Consider the following 13,772-nt stretch of genomic DNA (forward strand, 5'->3'; position numbering starts at 1 on the left):
GTATGGCATTTTTGTGTCAAAAATAGTCATAGTATGCCTTAAAAATGGACAAAGTAGAGTGTGTCAAAAAATCATACAAAATATCACAGTATAGTTTTCCATAAAAGATGTCATGGAAAGAAATGAAATGCTGTGGACTCCTTCCACACTCTGGCCTCCACCATAACCCAGGACCTCAAGTGGGAGCTCAACATCAGCTCCATCACAAAGAAGGCTCAGCAGAGGATGTACCTGTACTTCCTGAGACAGCTGAAGAAGTTCAATCTGCCAAAGACAATGATGGTGCACTTCTACATAGCCATCATTGAGTCCATCCTCACCTCCCCATCACCGTCTGGTATGCTGCAGCCACTGCCAAGGACAAGGGCAGACTGCAGCGCATCATTTGCTTTGCCGAGAGGGTGATTGACTACAATCTGCAGTCTCTCTAGGACCCTGAGGCGGGCAAGAAAGATTGTAGCCGAAACCTCTCACCCTGGACACAAACTCTTCGAGACCCTTCCCTCTGGCAGAAGGCGGTGGTCCATCACCAATACCTCAAACAAAAATCTAAATCATTTCACTCAAGGTGTCACTCAGAGAGAACCAGGACATTCTGATGTAGCATTTCAAAATGAAAGCCCTTCAAAATCTCATTGACGAGCCAACTTCAAATCACATTAATGAGACAATTTGTCTAATTTCAGATTTGATTTTAGAGGAAACGGTGCATATTTACAACATCATTTCACTTCAAGTTAATAGCAGGCCACCTCAAGGGCCACCTCAATGTGTCACTCAGAGAGAACCAGGACATTCTGAAGTAGCATTTCAAAATTAAAGCCCTTCAAAATCTCATTGATGAGCCAACTTCAAATCACATTCATGAGACAATTTGTCTAATTTCAGATTTGATTTTAGAGGAAACGGTGCATAGTTACAAAATCATTTCACTTCAGGTTAATAGCAGGCCACCTCAAGGTGTCACTCAGAAAGAACCAGGACATTCTAACTGCTTTGTTTTGGTAATTAAATATAATCTTTCTGATTCACATTGGAGTATTTACACTCTAATATTTGATCTGTTGTCCTTCTATAGACTTTATAGACTGCTCTCACACAGCTCCATACTTACAGTAAGGTTACATACCCTCTCACTGTCATCACATCTTTGCGTTATTGCTTCCTCTCAGACTGCATGCAATATATTACACAATGACATGTTTACAAGACCAGAACAGACTCACTTGTTTGTGGTTTGCCATTGGAGCGTCTCTTTCTTTTTTCTTCTCTGCTGGTGGTGTGTGTGTGTGTGTGTGTGTAGCTCTGCCCTACAGGGAAACTGAGTGCCAGGTCAGAGCCAGTAGCTGAGTGATTCTGTCAGCCTGTTAAGCCTTTGTGGATTACAGTAAAGTGGGCCCCTGGGGTTGCTCCGACATCAGCGCAGCTCTGCCCAGTTATAGTTAAAATATGGTACAGCAGTTATTGAGCTTAATTTTCAGTCCTCACTCTCAGTGTCTACCAATATCTTTACAACTACATCTACCATGACACTCCCCACTATTTACAAGAATTGGCTACAGGGGCTGACTGACAGGGCAGTAGAACAGGAACTGGATTTGAGAGATGAGTGGTTGCCACATCTACCAGGTTGCTGATTCTGGTCTTGGGTATATATGAGTTGATCATGCTGGCCCATGAAGGCGCGCCTAGTGGCACCTAGTGGTGAGTGCTTGGCAAAACCCTCCTGAACCCATTCAGACTGAGCCTGCATCCGCTGGGTCCATGTTGGCCATATCATTTTGTTAAGATTTTGTCAAGACAGGGGGAATCCAGATGCAGGACACAGATTTCAGGTGAGGAATGATGAGGAAAGCTTTATTGTTAAATTGAAGACAATGAGGATGGAAGTGGGGAGGGGAATCCAGGGAGGCAAAGGTAGAGGGAGCTGACTGGAAAAGCAAGGCAGGGAATTGGAAACAAGAGATGGAGATGGAAGGTTATGAGCATGTCAAAGCAGCAGGCAGACATGCAAGCAAGCAGAGATTCTAGGAGTGAACAAGGATAAACACACAAGAAAATAACTTGAATGCACATTTCAAGAAGCCTAAGACGTGACACTACCACTGTAGCTGTGTCAACGATGTGGCAAACAGTGAGTGAAGAACTGGGCTTGATATACTGCAGCTTGGAACAGGTGAATGAGCTTGACAGCAGTCAGGGATCACGATCACACACACACACACACACACACACACACACACACACACACACACACACACACACACACACACACACACACACACAGAGAGATAAATGGGGATACAGGAAACACAAGGAAGGAACGGGAGGCACGGATTATGTCAAACCCACCTCAAAATCTGAATTCACTGATGTCACTCTCAATATGAACATTTTGAATAAATATATGCCTTTCTTCCAAGTTTCACCTTATATAACCCTTGGCCTCAGAGGCATAATTCATTCCTCTGAATAGAAAGTTGGTAGGACCAACTGCCTTTATTTTTAAACAGGACGGGGCAAAGTTGTATCCAATCTGACTATATTCATGTCATACATTACAATTAGCCTAAAACAGTTACTCTCATCACACTGAGCAGTGGAATTATGCAAAAACACAGAGAGGAAACTGCAGGGGAAGCACACAGACAGTGACTGATGCGTTTCTGGTCTCGGTGAAGTCATTTTCTTTGATGCTACTGTTAATGTAGCGTATTGGTGTTGAAGTTCCGGTTTATGAGAGATCCTGGTGAGTCATTGGCTACCGGAGGCAATCAATCCCTGCGTTATAGAGATGTGTAAGAACACATGACGCGTATAAAGTCCGTGGGAGTTTGCTGGAGGCAGGTGGAAGGGTGGTGGATGGATCAAACAAACACAGGGCTTTCAAGACCTGCATCTGTGTCCCATGCAAAACTTAAAGTAAATAATTACATTTTGTCTCCTGAGATGGTAGTCATCTGACTCAGTAGTCAAGTGACTCGTTTGTCAGTCACTAGTGACGAGAGTCGTTAGTCACTTGGTAGTTACTTACATGTATGTCGCTATAAAGTCAACCAGGCTCTCTTCCTTAACCTAACTTTTTGTTTCCTAAAGCTAACTTCCTGTGAGGACGGAAGTTCATTTTGAAAAGACTCTGTGGATGTAACAAGCGTTTATTATATATAAACATTATATAAACATATTGACACACTCAAAATTGATTGAAACCGAGTGCCAAGAATGAACTCTTGTGTAACGATGAGCCACTGCCTCAAGATCAAATCAATCTAAAAAACTGACAAATTAAAAAATTTGCAGTGTTGAAAATAACAGAGAGAAACAGAAAGAACTGTGCCACTGGCAGTTCCTTTATTGAGGAACAGCAATACAAAAACTCCCCCACAAAGGTCACACAAGATGTGCTTGGACTGAGAGCTAGAGAAGAATCTACACACACACTCATCATAACTTTTACCGTCACAGGAAAAATGTAATAGACCACGGAAAAATATATTTTTCTGTGGTCTATTACATTTTTCAGCTTTGGCTGTCTTTTTCCTGATGACTGACACCCAGGCTAGTTAGCACCCTCATTAAAAAACACTTAATGAAATAAGGTGTTTAAACAGGGGCTTTACACTGAGGTCTTTGTCGTTAATGATTCAACACAGTGCAGACGGAAAAATGGAATAGCTGGATATGCAGGTAATGTCCCGCTAGATCCAATAAACCTAACACCTTTTTAAAGGTGAATATCCATCTGTAAGGCCCTGTGTCTGCATGTGGAACATACACACTTCCTATTGGCTTTGACTTTTCTCAGAGGGGGGGCTCAGAAAGGCCACCTTACTCCCACATATTGTATGTCGTGTTTATTTGTCTGATTTGGCAAGGAACGATAGTTTTTCTAAAATATTGCAGTTACATATTAGAAGTGCTTCTTTACAGTTATTTTAAGACCCCACCCATGGATACACACTGGAAGAGAGTTTTCCATACCAGGAACAGAGTTTATAAGCAATGAAGTGGAATTGGTGGCTCCAGTAGCCTGTCTAGCCTTACTGACCTCAGAGAAAGATGGATACTTGCTCTCTCATTATCACTAATCAATTCAGCTTTACAAGCTGACAGAGGAGCCACTCAGAAACATTCCTAGTGATATAAAGCAGAAAAGTAAGATAAAGAATAAGTTAGATAGCGAGGGACTCAGAACAAAACAAAACAAAAAAAGCAGCTTGAGATATGAGGCGATGCAGTCCAGCGGTTTGGTAAAATCATTTCCTCATATAACAATATCAAGGTCAGACAACGGTTAGCAAAACTATGTTTCAGATTAGAACGAAATACCACAATTTTTCCCCACATAATTCATATCACGTTGAAAATATCCAACAACTGTCAATCAGTAAATGCATCCTTATCAACGTTTGTTGCTTTTGAATAAGAATGTTGTTCTTGGTCGACCAAAACTCTTTTGCAATGAGTATTGCACAATCCGTTGTTGGATTTGTGTTGTGGCTGTGTGTATGGGGGTGTAAACGTGAGGTTTTTGTACAATGTGACTGCAGGAGAGAGAGGGAGAGAGTGGAGCTAACCTGTCTATGCAGCTGAGAGTTGGCACACTACTTTTAAACACAATATAATTCAACAGTTCATTGCCTTTGCATGCTTTCCTCCAATGTAATCAGTCTCCAGTAACAAAAAACGTCATATTTCACTCTTCAACATGATGAAAATCTGACAAATTATAGTTCAGCATATGGAGTAATAAAAAAAAGTTGTATTTATTGCTATGTTAATTATAGCTAGAGCACCAAAAAGTCTCCAAATCAAACAATTAAGCCCACTTAATCATATTAGAATACAAAATAGTTCAAGCATGAATGTACCTTTATAACAAGGAGCAAATGCAACATAGACTTCAATAAAAAATCTAAAATCTTTACCTAATCCATGTTTTGGAGAAGGCTACTATTGGTGTGTGTATATGTATTAGCTGAATACTTATGGTAGCTCACTGACCCACTAAATGTGCTGTGTAACTCTTGCGCTGCTGAGGGGCCACCCTTCTTCAGCCATTTGGTTATCCAGCTCACATCAAAGCTGATGGAAGGCTGGCCCGTAGCCCAGCACCATGACAGACTGGCGGGGAGCCCGGAACTCAAACCCCTGGCTTGAGGCCTACAGGCCTGGGGCTGGAGGTTGACAGGGCCCAGCTATGAGGGCCTGATGAATGGGTTCTGGCACTGGGCTGGTGATGTATGTGTGTGTGTGTGTGTGTGTGTGTGTGTGTGTGTGTGTGTGTGTGTGTGTGTGTGTGCGTGTGCACAAGCGCGTGGAGAGGCTTTCAGGGCCTCCTTAAGCTTGATCTGAGTTACAGAGGGAATCCAGGGAAAGGTTACGATTGGCCACAGTATCAGGCAGAATGGGAGGACCAGCTTTAGGTCCTCTTACACCTAGAAATTTGATTCCCCAGGGTCTCTCAGACAAATTCAGAAATGTGCGCACATACCCACCATTATGCATATTTACCCTCCCCCACACATACACATACACACACACACGCACACACACACCGCACGACAACGCACATCATTACATGTTAAGTTGTCCTGAGCCTTCATCCTTGAGAGATGGAAAATATTATTCATTACTGACACAGAGAATAATAATGCGCTTTTTAATCCAGAGAGCTCATTTACTTTGACTTGAATTCATATAGGCTGACTTGAGTTCAAAACTTGAGTTGAAGAAAGGCCAGTTATCTTATTTACAGGAAATACAGACCTCATATTCACTTGGAATCTCTATCCATTTTCCACTTAAGTTCATATTGTATGCCAGAATAGAAATGGATAGTACAGCAAACAAGATGAAACAGCAAATGTAAATGGCGTCAGAAGTATGTTTGACTTTTGAATTCTGAATCTAAAATGCATTTGACATAATATATTATCCTCTAAGGCACATTCTGCTCAACTGGTTTCAGACACAAACTTAATGTGGCATTAATCCTATTTTCGTATTGATTAATAATATGTATGTTTCCAACGTGGACAACCGTGAATTCTACCAAAAAGCTGCTAAGAGGGTTAAAAAGAACAACCTGTGGACTATACAATAAGGAAAGTCTTTCTGACACCAAAGCTCAAATATACAACATAGAGAAAATATATGCAACCCTGCAGCAAAACAGGGGAAATATCTGGTGCCAATATTTCCCCCACTGTCTCTCTTCTTCTCGCAGCCCCTCACTTTTCACTCTTTATGTGCTTCACTCTAACACAATCCCTTGTATCTATATTATATTCCCCCTGGCTCGCCCAAGCTTTTTTTTTGAATGTCAACAAAGAGAAATATGATTTCCTGTTTATACAGAAGACAGCCAGAAAAGAAAGTGAGAACAGACCTCTGTCCACAAATAATACATAGCATTGGTCTCATCCTGTGCAGTTATTTTACAAGCATCAGGTGCGACAGCATTAAAGATTGGTGTTGGATGGGGCCCAATAGTCAATGTCTATGAAAGCTATGTATGGTTTTAACGCTCTGATTTGTGGCCAGCCTCGCAATTTAGCCTTTAGCTCATCACTCGGGCTGTGGATCTTAATAATTGCTGGAGTGCCACAATGTGGTGTCTGCCTAGGAAAACAAGCTAAGACTAACTAAGGCAGTGTGTTAACCTGATGCATAGTGCCGTCCGCCATCTTCCCAGAGGCAAGGCTAATGAGACACTATTAGATTATAAAGGTATCCGGCTGTGCGACCACTTTTTATATACGGCTTCGATGGGACCTTATTAGATGGCAAGCAACCAAAGCACACGGATTGGAATCTGTTTGAATCTTATCTAAACTCACTTCTTGCGGAGGAGAAAAACCTGAAATATACCAGGTGTTACAGTTAGAATCACCATGCAAGGACTGAGCTTGCTTCTGTACATTGTGTTGAAACCTCAGACTTAATATGTCTGAATTCAGTCTGAAGACATCCTGTGCAATCAATAGGATTTTTAGCAAGCTACACTAATGAGGAAGTTGCTTGTTAGGGCCCACATACAGGTCTGCCCAGGAAAACTGTTTCCACAACTACGCCCAGATCATGCTGTTCTGCTCACTTTGCCCCTCTCCCGCGGCTCAGCTGAGGGCTGCAGAGGTAGACCAGTAAAACCAGTCACCCATCCTAGCGACAGTCCAGTGCAGGCCTGCAGACATGCTGCAGACCTGTACAAATAACTCACTGTCTACAGAAGAGACTTTTCCTCGTCTGAAAAGTAGCAGTGGGAAGTTTCTTCGGGAGTGTAGAGTGTTTTTGGGTCATGTCCATCTCTATAACGCAGGGATACGTTTCCTTTACCTAGGAAAAGATACAAAATGTTTTACTGATGCTAGAAACGGTAAGGAAGTCATGGAAAAGATGACACAAGCTATATGTATTTGCATGAATGTGTGCATTGCTGTGTATGCACACATGGCTTTTATGCATATTTGAGTGAGTGTGCATGTGCGTTTGGCCTATGCATGTGTGTTTATGTGAATGCGTACATTCATGAATGTGTATGTTGGATCAGGATGTTGAAGCTCTTGGTACACTGGCCTCTATAAGGTGCAGGTGTTTTCAGTCAGACCGTGGTTCCCAAGTTCTTACCCAAAGGGTTTTCAGAGACTGGCATTGCTTTAAGACCTGTCCCTCTGCACTGTAGCTCTAGGTAGCTCTAGCTCTGTGCACTAACTTAACCTACTGCAGTCACCAACTCACAGACTTGCTTTACTGTTTGTTTGCAGTGTAATTCTACAAAACTTTATTTCACAAGATTGCAGAGATGTACCTTTTGGCAACTATCATAGTGTTATCAAATGTGTTCTGCAGCCTCTGATGTAAAAGTTGTAACACGTACGGCACAATATCTAAACCACCAGTCTGCTGTTTAAAGCTTATGCTGCTCTGAGAAAAAGGGTTGGGGCATAGAAAAGGTGAAAGGGGTACAGATACAGGAGGAGGACATGGTTGTCTTCTTCACTATGGTAATACTGTATATGACTGTTCCCCTGACCACAGAGGGCTTGAAGAGGACACAAATCACCACCCTGTGTCGATGCAAGCACGCACACACACACACACACACACACACACACACACGCAGAGATTTGCCTTGGAGGCATATCTAAAAGCAACATCTATGATTGAACGAGACTCAAGAAGCAGAGAATATAATGTGTTTTCCTTTGTGTGGAGAGGATAAGTGGATATCTAGCACCATCATCAAATGATTAATGAGAAAGAGACAGTAGTAGGAGCTGTCAGTGGTGTCCCTTGGTAACATGATCTCACCACAGGGGAGAACACTGCAGTCTCGTACAACTTGATCATTCGAAACCCACAAACAGCAGCACAGGTTAAAGTGATCAGTGCTGGCTTTAGCAAGCATGCAGTTACACTATACGTCAAATGGTTTGCAGAATGACAGATTCAATATGACAGGGGAAAATAAAATAAAGCTGCCAAGTAGAGTCCCAGATAAGCTTCAGACCACAGGTAGGCTGTACAGCTTTCAGGATGCGCACACATCAAAAATGTATTTTGTTTGCCTCTCAGTTATATGAGTAATTGATAAATGTTGGCCCATGGATTATCCTCCAAACATTCCAACTACAGTGATTTTGTTTTGGGAAACCAAAAAACGAGTGTACAAGTAATGTCAAGAGCAAAAGATTTAAGTCCGAGATTCAAGCTAAAGCATAAACCTGTCTGTGGAAAACATTTTTTTAGTGTTCTGGGAAATTCCATCATCAAAGGTTCTTAAACCATATATCTGCTGTGATAAGAATTATCTTTGCATGGGTGTAGATCACACTTAGAGTTACTGCACATGCACTCTGTTTGTCTTACTATCTCAGACATCCCCTTCTGTGTCTAACAAATCAAGTTATGTAAATGCCACGATACGGTGTGAGTGCAGGAACACAGAGCATATTCAGTGCTCACATTTATTTTATTGATCGAGACCTAAGGTGAAAAATCCATATTTCTTTTATTACATGTCGAATTGCTAAGAATGTGAGCTAAAACATCCCATATGCAGGCGGCTTTCATTTCTTTTATATATAAAGTGCTTTTGATTTATGAACCCACAATGTCTTTTTCCTGCATGCAATAAATTATGGAGGTGAATTCCCCCCCAAAAAAAAGAGTGAGAGAGAGAGAAAGAGAGACAGAAGAAAGAACTTCAGAGCGCACAGGAAGAAAAAGAATAAGGGAGTCCTCAAACCAAAGCTGGAGTGATCTGCCAAGTTTGGAGTGTGTATCGGCCTTCCAGCTTTTTATAAGAAGGTATGAATATGTGGGTGAAAAAAAAAAATGGGACAGCTCAGCTGTTTAACTGCTTCAATGTTTATCTTTCTTGTGCTTTGCTGGGAGATTAATGAGGGAAGTGGGTATTCATTAAACATTTACAAAAATAAAGGTGGTGAATTTTATCATGGAACAAAGTTCATGTTATGAAAACATTACATTCTTGGTGTTCAGTTGACACTTTTATCCAGAGCAGCTGAGTAGAGCAGTAGAGTAAGCGCTGATTTTAATTACAGGCATGGTGACATGGCATACCAATATGCCTGTCATATGTCACATGTAATGTTATATACCCAGGACAAAACAGAGAGAAAGAAACTAGCATGTGTGTCATGTACTTCTCAGGCAATGCAGTGTTGTGATTTTATTCCAGTAAACTTGTATATAAACACACTAATAGAGGTGATGTTTTCTCTTTGTGTGTGTACATTAGAACAGTAGTGAGGCGCAGATTTAATGCCAGGAAAGATTTGAAATGTTGTCAATTTCAAGACTGTTGGGCTGGTAATTACCAGCGGGCTGGTAATGTTCAATAATAATTAATTTCACAGGATGTCTGCACAGAGAAGATCTTATCCAACAATGTATCGTCAACTAAATGACTCATTAGTGACATGACTCAAAGGATGACCATTGCTTTCTTCGTTCCAAAGCATCCCGTTTTAAGCATTAAGTTCAGCTTGGAACCCCCTGCTTCTAAAACAGGTGTGTTTGATAATAAGAGGTGGGTCTGTAGTTGTCAACTGTGATCAGTGTGTGTGACAAGAGGCACACTTGCCTGCTGGGTCCAGTTGCTGCACCCCACCGGCTACCCATGACGGTTTGCACACCTGGCAGTTTCCATACACGTGTGATTGAACACACACACCTGGTACAAACACACCTGACCCCGTTGTCAAAGCCATTGAGTGGAGAGTCGGTCGGGAGGTCCACCAAAACAGCAAAATAAACGTAAAACAAGCAAAAAGAAGTATAGGAGAGATTCAGAGGCCTGCTGAAGCAATTTATGCCTTTTTTCACCTTCACTTCACCTTCACCCAAGGGTGTAATTTACATTTCAACTTTGAGGGAGACATCTGGGAACTACTCAAGACTCCACAATTATAGTCTGATTCATGCTCACAACACTGCATATACTATGTAACCATTTGGCACTCAATACAAATTGGTAGTATATAAACATAGTTTCTAAGAGACAGGGCTGCATTTAACTTGACATCTTGACCTGGACAGTGTATAAAGAAAAGGGCATAATGATAATTGAACAGGATGTAAATGTGGTGTTGGAAATAGACACCAGTTTAAATTAGTATTGTCAGTGTTGCAGAAGAATGGAGAGATTAGGTTCTCCTCACATGGAGGAAATGTGTTTTGTATTTTTCTTATAAAGACAAGACATTTCTTTTAATAACCTGATTTAAAGATTTAAAGCTGCAACCTCTTTTCTTTTCTTTTTTTGTTTCTTAACCAGCTGAGCTATCAGGGCCTCCTGAACTGCGTGTAAGCTCTCACACAGAAAACAGCTAGAGATAAGACCTTCCAGCTGAATCTTCATCGGCTGGAAAGTCTCCTGAGGGTTGGGATCATCCACTGACTGGCTGCTGCATACAAGAGAAAGATATAATTGGTATCCAACTTCCTCTTTCTAGGACCACACACATTCAGCATGCCAAAACATATGTAAAAAAGAAAAGAATCCCCTACGTCAACTGAAATACAGACAGGAGCACCTCAATGACCAGCTGGAGTTCTGCAGGTGCCATTCATCTCTTAACCACTTGGACTCAATGGCTGTGGACCATTGGAGAACTATCTAATTCTTGTTCCTTCCATTTTACCTTCACATCTTGCATTTTTCAATGATAAACAAGGAGAAAGTGTCAGCCTACAGTACCTTGGATTATTTTTCAAGAGTTTGAATTGTAAAGGTTGTAAGTTTGAATATGAAATACAGCAAATCGTTATTTTGTTCTCCTCTACATACACAATGCCCCTCAGCACTGTTTAGTATGAGCATTAGTGAATTTAATGCCTTTTAGGGCTATTCTTGATAATTCTGAGAAGTTTAGGAAATCCACACAACCAAAATATTTTTTCACCTATCTCAGAATAATCATTCACACATTTTTATTCCTGGACTGGCACTGGGAAAACATAGCCATAATCCATATCCAATGCATACTGTCTTTTCTTTTGCAAAGAAAATCCATTACTCATTTGTTACAACTACATACACTATTATTGTTACATTATACTTATTTTACTGTAACATTATGTATTTTATTGTATTTGGCAATGGGGGTATTTCTTCTACTTTGTATTACTTTCTTTAACAATTTTACTTTTCATTGTTGCACATCAAGTTGTAATTACTCTGAAGAACTTTATGCACTAGGTTATTAGGTTTTTGCCTTCGCAGCAATGGAGTTTCTTTGAAGCAGCAGAGAGCTGATTGTTTAATGGGGCAGACATTTAGCACTTGCAAACCACACACATTGTTTACATCATGGAGATTGCTAAAATAAGTATATAAACAGATGGTGGCCAAAATTACCATTCTGATCCAGCATGTTACCCTCAGTCCATAGTTTATCAGGATCAGGTCTATTTCTTCTGTATCAGCACAATGGCAAAGCATTTGGCTGGTGCGACTGAGTTGGGCTAGTTTCAATGGTTTACAGAGGAATTATTTTCTCAGATAAACAGCTCTAGGCTTCAGAGCTGATTGGGAGGCACTGCATAGAGCAGGAGCTCCATCCTGTGTCCTTAACCATGGCTGTGCCACTGTCAGTAAAAGTGGTGTGATGAGCCCAGAGACTGAGAGATTTTAAAGAGTTTATATGTCTGATTACACCATTGTATAAATGCTGAGCTCGCTCTCTGGGGATATTTATGAGCATGGACATTTTATTTCCGCTTTAAGGATGTGCTTTTGCATGAGGTGTTATCGCTGGGCACCAAGGAAATCATCAAAATCATGCAGGAGCTTAAATGTGATTTGGATGTTTGATTGAATGACACAGACACAGCTTTGATCTCTACTGAAGCAGAGCCCCAGTTCAAGGTCCAGTGATAAGCGGAGGAAATAAGGTTTAGTAAGAAGGGGAGGGAAATAAGTTTCAGTAAGGTGGAACGGAAATAAGTACCAGGGAGAAGTTGACAAAAGATCTAGAGAGAACATGGGAGGACTCATCTCTGTTCTTCCTGGTAATCGGGAGAATGACTGCAAAACCACACTGTCATATGTTGTGATTTTGACTGGCTCACAGAAACACGCTAAGGTCATAAGAGTGCAGTGTGTCTATGCACGTTTGTGTAATTACTCTTACACAATTCATGAATGATGACAGCATTTTAGGATTACGACAAATCTCTTCACTCAGAAAAATAACAAATCAATTATCTCTTTGTATGCGTGTCTCTCTCTTGCACACACACACACACACACACACACACACACACACACACACACACACACACACACACACACACACACACACACACACACACAGACATACATACAAATGGATACACACTCTTCTGCTCTCTCGCTCTGATTCCTGTTTCTGCTTTCTGAGCTGGTCTCTGTCTGTCGCTCTTGTCCTCTGCCTCTTTTAGCCTCATGCACTTGTCCTCTTCCTGTTTTGGATAAATCCGATTGTATTTTAGTTTCCTCTTTTCCTTTCCTAGTAATGACACACTACAGGCCTTTTCAATTACAGAGTTCATTAATAATATACTCCATGCACCCACTAATAAGTAATATGAATCACAAACACTCATATGGTTGCACAGACATGCAACCATACACACGCTCACTGCCTTTGAGCTATGGCGAGATCATGGTCAGAGTATTACAGCCCTGATTATTTTTAATTACAACATGACCTTTAACTGTGGAACTATAATAGTTACATAAATGAGAGCCCTAATCAACTGGATCTTGAAATACAAACAGACGGCGTCACAGCCCAGCCTGCCTCTACCGCAAAACACACGTCAGCGCCCAAGATTACCCCGCTGTGATGTCATTTCCTCTGAATGCTCCAGACAGTTAGGGTGAGAGAGAACAGGAGGACCACAAACGTGACACAAACACACACACACAAGTCCATACTGTATGCATAAGCATAAATGCGTCAGCACAAGTGCTCACGTGCACACTAACACACTGATCAGAGATACAGAAAAGGGGCGTGATGGTGGTTATGGTGAGAGAGAACAGAAGGACGCACAGCGCTGCGGTTGATGTCAAGAGCAAGGCTTTGGACATTCCTACGGTCAAGAAGGTAATGATGGCGGAGGGCAGGGTGAGAGAAGGGTGAGAGAGTGGGCGAGTGGGGGACACTAGGGTATAAAAATGTCATATTGCTGCAGTGACTTTTCTGTCAGGGCCTGTGGTTGTAACCTTAGCCTTTCTTTCACTGCTCTGCTATGCA

Source organism: Cebidichthys violaceus, unplaced genomic scaffold, assembly GCF_023349555.1.
Source record: "Cebidichthys violaceus isolate CVI_PGR_0920_01 unplaced genomic scaffold, fCebVio1.0.p SCAF_6, whole genome shotgun sequence".
Classification (NCBI taxonomy): Eukaryota; Metazoa; Chordata; class Actinopteri; order Perciformes; family Stichaeidae; genus Cebidichthys; species Cebidichthys violaceus.